This window comes from Myotis nattereri (genome assembly GCF_964212035.1).
Source record: "Myotis nattereri genome assembly, chromosome: 4".
NCBI lineage: Eukaryota > Metazoa > Chordata > Mammalia > Chiroptera > Vespertilionidae > Myotis > Myotis nattereri.
In genome coordinates, this window is record NC_138079.1 from 63,729,866 (window position 1) to 63,743,429 (window position 13,564).

Genomic DNA, 13,564 nt, shown 5'->3' on the forward strand with positions numbered 1-13,564 from the left:
CATTCCCCGCCACACACCTAGTTTCACACGACACATTAAACTACCTTCATCTTACTCTGTGCTCACATCCATCCCAGAGGTTGTTGCCACCAGACTCTAAAACTTCAGATTAATTTGGATCAAAATCTCCTGAAACTTCCCTCAGGGGCCAGCTTTGCATTTCCTACCGAAAACCACTGGCCTTTCTTAATCATACAATAGTATTAGCATCCAAGTTCCTAACTCCTTCACACACACACACACACACACACACACACACACACACACACACGGGTTCCTGAATTCTTGTTTTTCTATTCATTCAGAAAGAAATCATAACCACAGATGTTGCTTGTTGATAGAACCCCTGTGGCCTCCTTTTGCAGCCAGAAGGTGGTAATTTTCCAATCTCCTGTTTAAGAAGAGATAGGTCCCCCTGCCCAACAAGAATCACCAGAGCTGTCTGCCCTGACATCTCTGGGCTCTAAAAACAATGCCGTCTTAGTCTTTTTAAGGGAGACTGGTTAAACTATAAAAAGTAACTTTATAGCTAGAACCTGGGGAAATGAGTAAAAGAAAAATGTATGTATTACATATTATCTATAATCTTATTAGTCTCACATAAGCCCTGCTGTCATTGGGGTAATTGCCTTTCAGCCTTTTTTCGAATGAGCATAATTTCATAAAATGTGTACGTATATCTTTTTTGACATTATTTCCTGATATCCCTTATATTTCCACATTAGTTTTCAATAATCCCATTATTCTAATAACTACATAATGGAGTAGATACATCATAATTTATGTAATAGTCCCCTGTTGTTGGCATGCAGGTTGCACCCAATTCTTTTCCTTTCCCTGAGATAAACAATAGGAACTCTTATAAAGATTCATTGCCTATTCAAAAGAATGGGGGCTCAGAATGTTATTTTTAATAGAGATTTTTAAACTAGTTTGTTTTTATCACACAGATAATACCACGTGTCCAAAATGGCAACCACCCCCCACCCCAAGATATTTTGAATTTAATTTAAAAAAAAATAATTTGCAATGAATATTATACAAGTAAATATATTATTCACAACTCGGGTGTTCTTGAATATTTTCAGCTGAAAATTCTCACGAAAAATGATGTTAAGGTTGGTCAGGGCTGCCACTTTAGGAAAACATTTATTTTTATAGACGTGCATGGCATGTGGGGAAGGTCCACAGCTTGTGCCTACAGACACTTATGGTGTACAAGGGGTTAACGTAAAGAAAGCTACCCAGAGAGCAGGGCATAAAAGGCTCTCCCCCATGCCTGGCACTAGCCCGACCCCCAGTGCCATGCTTCTGTTTTTATTCCTCTGGTGGCCTCCCGTAACTTTAAACAATATTTATGTGGCTTTAAATATTTACATCTATGAGCTGGTGACTCCTGAATTTATATTGTCCTCTTGAGTGAGGATTCTATGTGCATCCGAGTCTAATGGATTTGTTTTATTTACTTTTTCTCACTTTTTTTGCAGCCTCTGGCTCAACACTCTCTGTCTCTTGTTTCAGATGCTATTAATCTTCTGGACTCCTTACTTGTATTTTTGTGGAATACCACTTCAAATCAGTTTTTGAAATGAATGTATGGGGATAGTAAACTTTACAGGTGCTTTCAGATTCAAGAAATGCCCCCAACACACACACACACACACACACACACACACACACACACACATTTGATTGACAGTTCGGCTGAGCACTGAACTCTAGAAATAAAGTCCTTTTTCCTCAGGACTCTGAAGACAGCCTTTAAGGGCACATCTATCTAACATTGGTGCTGGGCACTCTGATGTGACACCAGCCTGATTCTTTTTCTTTGGGATCCAGGAGACTCTCTTTACAGCAAGGTTTCTCAACCTCAGCACAGTGGACATTTGGGGCCCAGTAATTCTTAGTGTGGAGTCTGTCCTGCACGCCGGGGAATGTTTAACAGCATTCCTGCCCTCAGCCCACTAGATGCAATTATAATTTATTAACTGTGGTAACAGAACCAGCCATGGTTGCGTTGGAGCACAGAGGAGGGTTCAACCATGGTGGCAGCAGAGAGGGAGGGAGCTGGGTGACATTTGAGCTGGATCTCAACGAAGGAGAAGAGTCAGCCAGAAGGAGACTCGGGAGACCATGGTGGCTGAGTGAACACAGAAGCCTAAAATCCAACATTATACCCAGGAGACTTCAAGTAGAGGTGTGTATGGGGGCGGGTGGAGAGGAGGTAGTGAGATGAGGAGGGAAGGAAGGGAGGGCCACTCCTAGAGAGGGGGCTGTATTCCAGGACAAGAAAGTGCTCCCCAGCACTGTTCGGGTGCAGAAAACAACAAAATCATCATGCTCTCCTCTCCTTTTTCTTCCTTCCAGCCCACCCTCTGTTACTCTCTCTATCAAGGGATTTCCTTGACCTCAGTCATTCTCAGGTCTTTGATTCTCAAGTGATGAATTATTAGAGATTAATGATTCCACAGAGAATGTGGTTGCTGCTTTTCTCATAGGCTCCAGTGAAAGTCACAGCCAGCAGGGGTGGGGTAAACTGGGGCAGGCCTGGGGCATGTGCCCATCCTTTAAGCTGGGAAGGGAGTTGGAGATGCCAGTCAAATATGTCCTCCATAGGGAACTACTAAAGGGATTTCAGAGTGATGGTTGGGGGCAACAGTATAGAAAGTAGATGGGAGGGAGGAAACAGCAGCTAGAAAGATGGGTTGAAAGTCTTGTAAAGTCCAGAAAGGAGCTGACGAGGGCTGTGGGGCTACGGGAGAAATGTCACACTGAAGAGATGTGTAGGAAGAAGAATAAGCTCAAGGTGCAGGCTGCGTGAGCGTGGGCATGAAGAGGGGCGTCTAGGTTGACAGGCAGGTTTTGATTTGGGAGAGGGTGTCCCTTTGCCAAGTCACTGCAGACAGGCCTTCCCTTGCTCCCTGCAGCATTTGGAGCTGAAAAGCACCAGGAGGAAACAAAGAAGGGAGGAAGGCCTTAAGAGTGCCTGGGATTTTTATTCCCTTTCTCACATTTCCTTGCTTTTCTAATATAAATGTAAATTTTTTAGCAAGAAAAGGGGGGGGGGCGCTGACTAATTGAATCAGTGTGTATTAATTATGCATTAGTGAAGATTATGCCACAATTTGTTGCAGTCCTCACAATCAGTCTTCTAGCAGAATGCAGGGGTAGCGTATAATTTTTCATGATAATAGTAATATCTATTAAAGAAAAAGAGTCCTCAACACCACTCTTGCTAGAAATCTAATCAGGAGTCAAGTACTTGACAAACAGTCGGCCTCTGTGGCCAAACAGCGTGCCTGCAGAGGCCAGAGGCTGGGCTGAGGGAAGTGCCTGAGTGTGCGAGGGCTCCATCTCCAAGGACCACAGCCACGGGTTGAAACAGCAGAAACTCATTCACTCAAAGTTCTGAAGGCTAGCAGTCCAAGGCCAAGGTCCCGGTCTATTTGTTTTCAGGTGGAACTCTTCCTGGCTTGTAGATGGCCGCGTTCTCGCTATGTCCTCACACGGTCTTTCGTTGATGTGCCTGTGGAGAGAGCGCTCTGCTGTCTTTCCCTCTTTTAAAGATACGGGTGCTACAGAATCAGAGCCCCACCCTTAGGACCCCACGTAGCCTTTATTATCCCCTTATTGGCCTTAACACCAAGTACAGTCACACTGGGGGCTTAGGGCTCCTCCATATGCACTTGGGGGTGGGGGAGAGACACTACTCAAGTCCACAGCAGGAGGCCTACCCCATGTAAGCTTCTATTCTATGGAGAAGCTTTCACTGGGGGCTGCCTCATTGCTGACATTTCTGAAATTACTTCAGCAGGAATACAAGGTGATAGCTAGGGTGACTAAGGCTGATAGGACATTGTAGGCTTTTCCACCCTTTTGCAAGGCTCCCTTGGTGTTCCTTGTTCAGCCTCGGGACAGAGAGAGCAGAAGTGGACAGCATTTCCTCTGAAGCCCCCCCCCCCGCCTCCCCAAATCCAAACCTAGAGCTTGAACGTTTATGACATGGGGAGGTGAAAATGGGGCCACGTGGACCAGGCAACACCTGCAGGCCAGCAGAGGCCTGGAATGAAGAGCCAGAGGTCTTCACAGGAGCACATTCTTTAGGCTCTCAGCATCTCAGGCCTTTCATCTATGAAAGGAAGCTAATGATAGCATTCCTGCAGGGTGGTCATGCACATTAGATAATGCATGTAATCTAGCTGGCCTTCGAGAATTCAAGGCTTTAAGTTTTCTATTTTGGTACAGTGAGGACAACTCCAAGGGCTTCTACTCTACATGCTAAAAAAAAAAAAAAACAAAACAAACAAACAAAAAAACCTTGCTCAACAGGACAGCCAATTTAGAGATTCTGCCAGTTGCTAATTTCATCTTTTCTAACTATCCCCTCAAGATCCTGGGGCGCAGGAAGAACTCATCAGGCACAATTTGAGATAGACATAGAACAAAACATGGCCTTGTACCAAAACACCATTTTCCACTGATCTCACAGTCTCACTGGTAGACCACAGTGGCATTTTAAGAGCCAAGACCAATAATTCACTCAATGGCTGGGCATTTCCCTCCTCCAATCCACAATTGCCATGGTGAGGACCTACAGGTCCTTTAGAAAAGACAAAGAAGGAGATTCAGAGGTTGTTTTGTTGTTTTATCCTCAGCTCTTTCTTCAAGGTTATGTCCTATCCCTTCACCCAGGGAGCTCCAGATCTGTGAATCATCTTAGGCTTGAGAATTAGGTAAGAGACCTTGACCCTCTCTCATGATCATTCTAGCCAGCCTGCTGTTTGTGAGGTACGGAGTATTTTCAGCTGCACAATTTAAGGAATGCTTTAGTGGACTACCTATCCATTTTAGTTCCAGGGACATTGCGACCAATCAGTTTCCAACAAAGCTCCCTGAGGTCGAACCATTCTGATATGCCATCTGACCATTTGCCCATGGCAGAAACCATGTCAACCTTGCCCCTGGCAGATAAGTGCTGCTCTTTGGCCTTCCTCACCCCGAAAAAAAGGTGAGAGAAGCAGGATAGAGCAGGGAGAGAAAGCTAAGCAAGGGGGTCTTCGCTGGGCACTAGTTTGAGCCCGGTCCCCAGGGATTGCTGAAGCATCAATTGAACCACAGAGTTGGCACCACCTTGAGGCAAAGGAACCTACCTTAGATTCCTTGTCAGTCAGACTTTGGCTCTGGCTGCCTAGGAGAGCAATGGAGGAGGTGTAATCTCCCAGGAACATGGCTTCTGTTTGGTGGAAAGGGATTCTATGGAGAAGGCAGTAGCCAGCACTCAGCACTTCTGGGTGATAGATGTTCCAGCCTCATGAAGGGGAGCTTGGTATCGCACCAACAGTATCTGCCATGCAAACATTTGCTTCCTCAGGTGTTCCTCAATGCTGTGTTGAAGGAGGTATCTTCTGGACCCTTTTAGGGAACGTATGGACAAATGCACCAGTAGCACATGATAAAGTTACTCCAGTATTTCTTCCTATATCCCTAAGTCTTTGGATCCCTTCTGTACATCAAGGAATTTCTGACATCTCACCTTGCTTACTGTAGACCTAGACCCTACACTAAATTCAGGGAAGGGAGGATTGTTCAAAGACTCAGACCAACAAAGAGTTCAAGGAGCCAACGAAGTTCAGTATGGCCAGCTTGAGAGAGTGAGGGAGAAATGGCCAAAGACAAACAGAGCAATAAGTGGAGGTCAGGCAACTTAGGGGCTGGGGCATAATAAAGGAGTTGGGCTTTACACAGCAGCAGTGGGGGCCATTCAAGGGTTCTCCTGATCATGAGAACAGCACGATCACATGACTTCATCAGAAAATTTCACTCTGTGTGTTGACACTGGGAGTAGATCGAAGGAGAGCAAGACTAATCAAGGGGCGACCAGTGTGGAGGGTGTTTTGGCCATCCATGCAACAGATGGTGGGGTACTGGTCTTAGGAGCTAGCAAAAGCCATGGAGAGAAGGGATTAGGCCCAAGAGGTTGCTGACTGATTAGTGGATATAAATTTAATTACCGAGTCATGACTAGAATTGTTTTAATGAAATAGAATGAAATAAAAAGCACTCAGAGGACTTTGCATTTAGGAAGGGTAAGTATTATGTGGGTGTTTTGGTGTGTGTGCCTGTACATGCTTTGTGGTATGCTGAGCTGCCATCTAAAATGTATGTCCTGTGGGTCAGAAGGGTCTGGAGCCAACAGTGTAGGAGTGAGACCCAAACTGGATGACTGACAGGATGTGGGGACAAAGGGGGGGGCAGTAGCTGGGAGTGACCTGCAGTTTTTAGGCCACCCCAACTGGGGATCGAAGTCACTGAGGTAGAAATGGATGAGAAGATGGGACAATGGTGTTTTGTTTTTTAACCAGTTTAGGTGGACTAATACAGGTTAGACGCGGTGGGGAGGGAGGGTCCTTGGGATGCACAGTGCTCCCCCCAAAGGCATCTTGACAGGAGCGAGGCGGCTCCTCTGCAGCACATCCTGCCTTTGGAAAAGGTATCAGCAGCTCCTGGCTCCTCTGAGCAAGGCCTCCGATGGAGAACTTGACCCTGGTCCTGGCTGACCAGCCCACACGCCCCCTAACGGTCCTGCAAGGGAGGAGTCGGTGTCAGATAGGGGCCTCATAACTCACCCTGCTGCTGGGTGATGGATGGCTCTGCGCCGCTTGCCATTGATCCGGCCCCAGCCCAAGAGTAAAACAAGGGCGGCCGCACCATTTACACCGCAGCTGACACGCGTGTCTGCGAGGAGCTGCCAAGGCCCCCCGCCCCCGCCCCCAGGACAGTGCTGGTCGGGCGACATCTGCGTGGCAGCACACGGCTCAATTCCTCCTTCTCGCGCCCCTTTGTAAATTGCCTTTGTCAGCTTCTCCTAGCGGAAGCTACTCTCTTCATCAATCAGAACCAATGGGCTGTTGGAATGAAAAATTCCTCTTCCCAGCAGATGAAGAAATGGGTTTCAGGCCTGGGTGCTCCCTCTTTGCTCTGGGCAGCCACCGACAGGCTCCCACACTGAGTGCTGGGCTGTCAGTCTTCACCCCAACCCCCCAAACACACACACACACACACACACACACACACACACACACTCACACCCCAGTCCTGCCTGGGGCCGGCTGGGGCCAAGCATTCATCTCCCACCTGATAGTTTTGGTGCCTGAGCGGAATTCAGACTTGGTGCTTTGACTGTAGAGGATAGAACTACCCAATTTCTAGTCCTAATGAAGACAATATTCTTAGCACTTCATGTATCCATGAAATCATTCATTTGTTCAATGAAACACAGGCTGAAATCCTGCTTTCTGGAGGCCGATGCTAAGCCAGGCTCACATAGGTTGCCTTGGAGAGGATATGCGCACAGTTAGGCCAGGTGCCTCTGGGCCAGGCTGCCCAGGACTCCGCTCCGCTCTGCTGCTCCTGGCCAAGAGAGTCACTTAGCCCCAGATTTCTTCTGTCAGACAAGGATTGTATGGGCACCTACCTCACAGGAGTGACTGAGAAATAAGTGAACCTATGGATGTCATGCGCTTAGAACAGTGCCTGGAACATAAGTGCTATGTAAGTGATACCTATTATTTATTACTAGAGGCCCGGTGCACAAAAATTTGTGCATTTGGGGGGAGGGGGGTCCCTCAGCCCGGCCTGTGCCCTCTTGCAGTCTGGGACCCCTTGGGAGATAACGACCTGCTGGCTTAGGCCTGCTCCCAGGTGGCAGAGGGCAGACCCAATCCCTAGGTGCAGCCCCTGGTCGGGCTCAGAGCAGGGCCGACTGGGGAGTTGGGGCGCCGTCCCCTGTCATGCACAGAGCAGGGCGATCGGGAGGTTGTGATGCCACCCTCAGTCACGCTCTGGGTAGGGCCGATTGGGGGGTTGGGGCACCGCCCCTGTCACACTCAAGGCAGGGTCGATGGGGAGGTTGCGGTGCCACCCCTTGTCACGCACAGAGCAGGGCCAATCAGGGGGTTGGGGCACTGCCCCTTGTCATTCACAGAGCAGGGCCCATCAGGGGGGTTGGGGCTCTGTACCCTGTCACGAACAGAGCAGGGTGGATAGGGTGGTTGTGGCCCCACCCCCTGTCACACACAGAGCTGCAGTGCGATCAGGGTGTTTGGGCACTGCCCCCTGTCACGTTGATCCCAGTGCCGGGAGGCCTCGCGTCTCTGCTGATCCCGGTGCTGGGAGGCATATTACCCTTTTACTATATAGGGCAGAGGCCTGGTGCACGGGTGGGTGCCGGCTGGTTTGCCCTGAAGGGTGTCCTGGATCAGGGTGGGGGTCCCCACTGGGGTGCCTGGCCAGCCTGGGTGAGGGGATGATGGCTGTTTGCAGCTGGTCACACACCATTCAGGGTGGGGGTCCCCACTGGGGTGCCCAGCCAGCCTGGGTGAGGGGATGATGGCTGTTTGCAGCTGGTCACACATCCTTCAGGGTGGGGGTCCCCACTGGGGTGCCTGGCCAGCCTGGGTGGGTGAGGGGATGATGGCTGTTTGCAGCTGGGGGTGACTGAAGCTCCCAACTGCTTCTTTTTTCTTTTTCTTTTTTATTCTGGGCCAGCTTTAGCTTTGAGGCTTGGCTCCAGTTCTTAGGCCTCCGCTGCTGAAAGTAGGTTTCTGGCCTTTGCTTACAATGTTGCGATTCTGCTGGCTGAAGCCCTGCGGACTAAAGCTGGTTTCTGGGGTTTTGTTTAGCTTCTATATTCGTTACAATGTTTCTTAAACTGCAGGCTCAGAGGCTGGCAAGGCAGGAGGGGAACGTTAGTTTCCTCCGTCACTGAAGCAAGCAAGCCTCATGTTAGTTTCAAGCTGCCTGGCTGCCGGCCACCATCTTGGCTGGCAGTTAATTTGCATATTTGCCCTGATTAGCCAACGGGAAGGGTAGCGGTCATATGCCAATTACCATGTTTCTCTTTTATTAGCTAGGATTATCATCATTAACAACCACAACCTCATTATGTCCATTGACATTTGATTAACCCTGTGAGAGAAGAAGATTAAGCATTACTATGCCCATTTTATAGATGGAGGAACTGAGCCTCAAAGGCTTAAAGATGATAAGTGACTAACTCACAGACCTGAGGTCAGCAAGCATCTCCCGACTCCAAGCCTAATGCTCTCTCCACCTCAGGTCCATGTGTCTGTAGAGTTAAGAAGGCTCCTTTACCTGCATGATTAAAAGTAGAAGAAAGCACCCAGAGCTTACCACCCACAATATAATTTGACCAGCCTCCTCTGTGGACCATCTCCTCCTTGCAGGCAAAATAAAGCACGCCCCACCCCAAATGGGGGGTGGGGGGGGCGGCGCTCGAAGGAAAGGTCACTGCCCTGAGGGCCACCACTCAGACATTCCTGTTGGCCACCTGTGAACAAAGGTGCCCTGGAAGAGCTGAGTGAGAGGTTTCTTCATACAAAAAGGTTTCTCTTTCCACACATTTGCCTCCAGCAGAGATCATTTCAGAGCAGAACTGGAGCCACAAGTCCAACACTGCAGCTTCCGCATGAAACTGTGTTGAATTGTGCTGTGTGGTGTCCGAGGATCAGAGGCATTTGGCCTGAGACAGAAATTCTGCCGCTTCCCCATGACCAGGTTTTCACAAACAACCACAGGAGCCCCTGATCTCACTCGCTCCGTGGCTCTTCCCTGGGCTATTTCTGGCCCCTTTCTGAGGAACTGAAGCAAAGTTACATTTTAAAACCAACCATTAATTTATGGACGCTGGTAAGGTTTGTTAACCAAGCCAGACTTTTCCCCTTCACGATCAATGCAGATCTGGCGTGTCCTGCTAACAGACAGCCAGTTCCCTGCTTTCTGACCGCAGCCTCCACATCCTTTAAAAATCCAGCTTGTTTCATTAATCGGGCAACAGCTCAATTGACACCCAGTTTCTTGAGGAACAGATTTAATCTGGCCTGCATTTGATCAAAATCCCTCACCAAACCAGGGCCAGATGCATTTTATCACTTTCACAGTGCAGTCAGCTTTATCACAGCTCGGCATATGACAGGGCCTAGGGTGGGGGGAATGGAAGCTACGTGTCCATTCACCAGCCCTTGGACATTTCCAGACGTGTCCTAGAAACACTGAATTTCTGGCCCTCACCTCCTTGTGGTGAATTTCTAGAAGTGGAATTCCTGAGCCAAAGGGGCAGTTTCATTCTTTTTTTTAAGGCTAGTTAATTGATTTTTAGAGAGAGAGGAAGGGGGAGAGAGATAGAAACATTGATAAGAGAGAAACATCCATTGGCTGCCTCCAGCATGCCCCCTACCAGGGGTTGAGCCTGCAACCCGGGCATGTGCCCTGACCAGAATGGAACTGGTGACCTCCTGGTGCATGGGACAACACCCAACCAACTGGCCAGGGCTTCTTCTTTTTCTTGTTTTTAACGCGGAAGTTTCTAAACACATCTGATTTGTTGGTTGCAGAACCAAAAAACAAACAAACAAAAAACCATCAGAATATAAATATAACCAAAATATACCTATGGGAAAATACAATATTTCCTTTATAAATTGATTTAACAAAAGGTAAATTTTCTGAGGATCACAGTGTAATACAGTAATAATCTTATAGAAACCTTAAAACAATTTTCTATGTCCTCAAGCACATAAGTTGTTAAAATTTATTTAACAAATCTCTCATATTGTGAAAAAAAATTTAATTAAAATGGAACTGTAGACTGCAATTCACTCATACAGAGTAATCACCTACCCTGTCCTTGGGGATTAAATAATAATGCTAAAGGCTGTCTAATTACCAAGGGGGAAACTATCTCCTATCTATGTCATTAGTTTTCACCTCAGCCTTGCAAAAGGAGAAAATGCAATTAATTCATTTGCAATAACAAGTCTGAAATTGTAAGTAGAAGACCAAAATATACAATATTTTATACTCTGTAAGTGATAGATAATGTAAATATAAATTATGTCTAAATGGATTACATTAAGTTTGCAACAGAAGAACAATGAACGTGTCCAATGTAATGGAAATAAGAAACAAGGTAATTCAACGTAAGATGTCCCAGAAACTAGGGTGAACGTCGCTGTCAGAATCTCTGCCTCAACTCCACATAGACCATCCAGGCAGCTGTGCAAAGAGCGCTCAAACCCAAAGCCCGTGCCCACACACTCCGGAGAGGAGCGTAAAGCCTGTCGTTTGGAAGTCATGTTCTCTAATCTTGTTGAAATGATTTTAGAGTTGGATTCAGATGAAAGACCTTAGCTTTCCCATCTGAAATAACAGCAATACTAGTAGTACTAGTAATAATAGAAACACACCCTTAATAAAGGGTTATTTACCCCCCAAATTAGGTGACAATTTCCTCTCTGTAAAAGTCACTACTACATGATAAAGTGGAAACAAGAATAAAAGTAACAGATAACAGGAATACATGGAAACAGGAACCTGTGAAATGTAAAGATTTTACCTTTCTAATCCGGTCATATCGCTCTAGAAAAACTATTCCTAAACAACGGAGATTGGTACTTGAAACACCACAGAACAGGGACAGAAGCGGGCGACCTTCAGATACCAGAAACGTGCCCTATGTTAGCTGGGTTGAGCAGGACCAGCTTGTCATTTCACAGGACACCGCAGAGTACATTCTGGGGTGGAACTGTCTTGAACAGAACTGCTCTAGGAGTTCCCAAGACACCCTCCCTTTCCTTCCTCCCTAGGCCTCCCACCATTGCCTTTCCTTGGCTTTCGTCTTCCCTGGGACCGAGGACTTGATGTGGATTTACACCCTGACAGCCTCAACTTTCAATAACGTTTGCAGTTTTGATTATTACAGGACTGACCTTATACTTTCTAAATAAAGATGGTGCTGAAATTTAGAATAATGGAGGATTTTATGACATAACAGTGGCCGATGAACTCATGTGGTGCCCAGCTTTTCCTCCAGGAAGGATGTGGCCCTACTTAATAAATTTAAACAGAAACCAATAAATGGTGTTGTTTTACCTTTCTATACAATGAGACACTTGTATGGGGGCCATTCCCATGAGTTGTGACATTTCCATAAAGTTTAGCTCCCTCGGTGCCCTGGAATCGGACGGCGCCTTCTCCAGAGGACAGAGCACTGCTTCATCTGCTTGAGGGTTCGCAGTCTCAGGTGCTCGAGCTGCAAACTCAGATATCTGTCTCTTTGAAGTCACTCATCATCCTGTCAGAGCCGGCATTGATTGTCCATATGAAAAGAGAAAAATACAAGCAAACAACTTTTTAAAAATGTATCCCTCTATTTCCAACACATCATTAGTCTTCGCAGTTTCTTTAGTTGTCGTAATGCTCACCCATTGCTACGGTTTAAGCCTCTCATTAAAAATCTTTGTGGTCCTCAACTCCGAAGTCAGCACTTCTCTCCTCTGCAGGAACTGGCCCCTCCATGGTCCTAACAGACACTGCCCTGACTCTGCTCCATGAGGAGATAAGGAAGATGTTTTCTTATCAGCACACACGCAACACACACACCCACAGTCAGAGGGAGTGAATTTGTACTCAGTCATAAAAGACTGTAAAGGGAAAATGCTACTTCCTAAAGCTGTCGCCACAAGTCAGATCTCCTCATGGCCCTCTCTAGGGTGTTTGGGTCTCACCTCCCTCAAAATGTGTTTCCTTTTCTCTCCGCCTCCCTTTCTTCTACCTCTTTTAGAAGTGGAACTCTGTTGTGAGGTCTTTTCCTTCCCTCTGTGGCGAGGACACTTTTGCCCTCCCCTGTACCAGGGCACCTCTTTCACTGGCGGAAGTTTCCCAGAATCACTTGCTGAGAAGGAAGCTCTCTCCTTCCTAACCCATGGAGAGAGATCGTCGTCGAATGTGCAAACACAGCGAGGGGCAGAGCGACCAGTGATCTCGGAGCAGCCGCGTGCACCATTGTAAAATCCTGGCGCCCTCGCCTTCATGAAAGGCGGAAAGAAAGAGAAAGCAAACATACCCCAAATCCCACAGAAAGCAAAATAGGTTTCCATTCACTCAAACGGCAAAAGAAAGCAATTGTGTAGGGCTATGTATTTGGAAAAGCCACCTACAAATCTAACCAGCAAAACCGAATTGAGGTTTAAGTGGATAAGAGGCAGCATCTCACTGAAGAGTTACAACCGTGAGAACGTGTTCAGTAGGAGGTCACAGTGACAGGCCCTGCCTGCTGCGGAGAGAGCCCAAAGAGGAGGGGAGAAATGCATTGCCCAGGGCCACAGGCATGTGTTTACTCCCAATCACCCTCTGAGAATTCCACAGAAATTTCCCAAATTGCCTTCTTTTTGAGAAAATTGCGTTGCTGTTTACGTGGGCTGCTTTCTCCTCTTGACACGTCCCTGTTGGCGATCACTGTCGCAGACGGCGACACTTTCCTCCCTCTATCCGAGTCCAGGTCAGAGCAGGAGGGAGGTAAGTGACACGTCCATTCAGGACGGAAATTTCTGACAGAGGACGGGGGCTGCTGGCAACCCGAGAGGACCTGGGACCCTAAGAAGTGACCTTCTACTCTCGACCAGAGCACCCCATTTTCATTTGCTTTCAGTTTTCCCAGGTTTTTTCAGTCCATGACAGGAATGACCTTGAGTAGCTGGAAATCACT

The 13,564-nt window shown here is 47.4% G+C and overlaps 1 long non-coding RNA gene across 1 annotated transcript; it reads right to left on the reverse strand.

Annotated features, from left to right (window-relative positions):
- Positions 1-1,966: 1,966 nt before the first annotated feature.
- LOC308518418 lies at positions 1,967-12,141 on the reverse strand. The gene is made up of 3 exons (XR_013995944.1): positions 11,950-12,141; positions 5,151-5,412; positions 1,967-3,526 (listed from the first exon to the last, which is right to left on the reverse strand). It is a non-coding gene; the product is annotated as an uncharacterized lncRNA (long non-coding RNA).
- Positions 12,142-13,564: the final 1,423 nt, after the last annotated feature.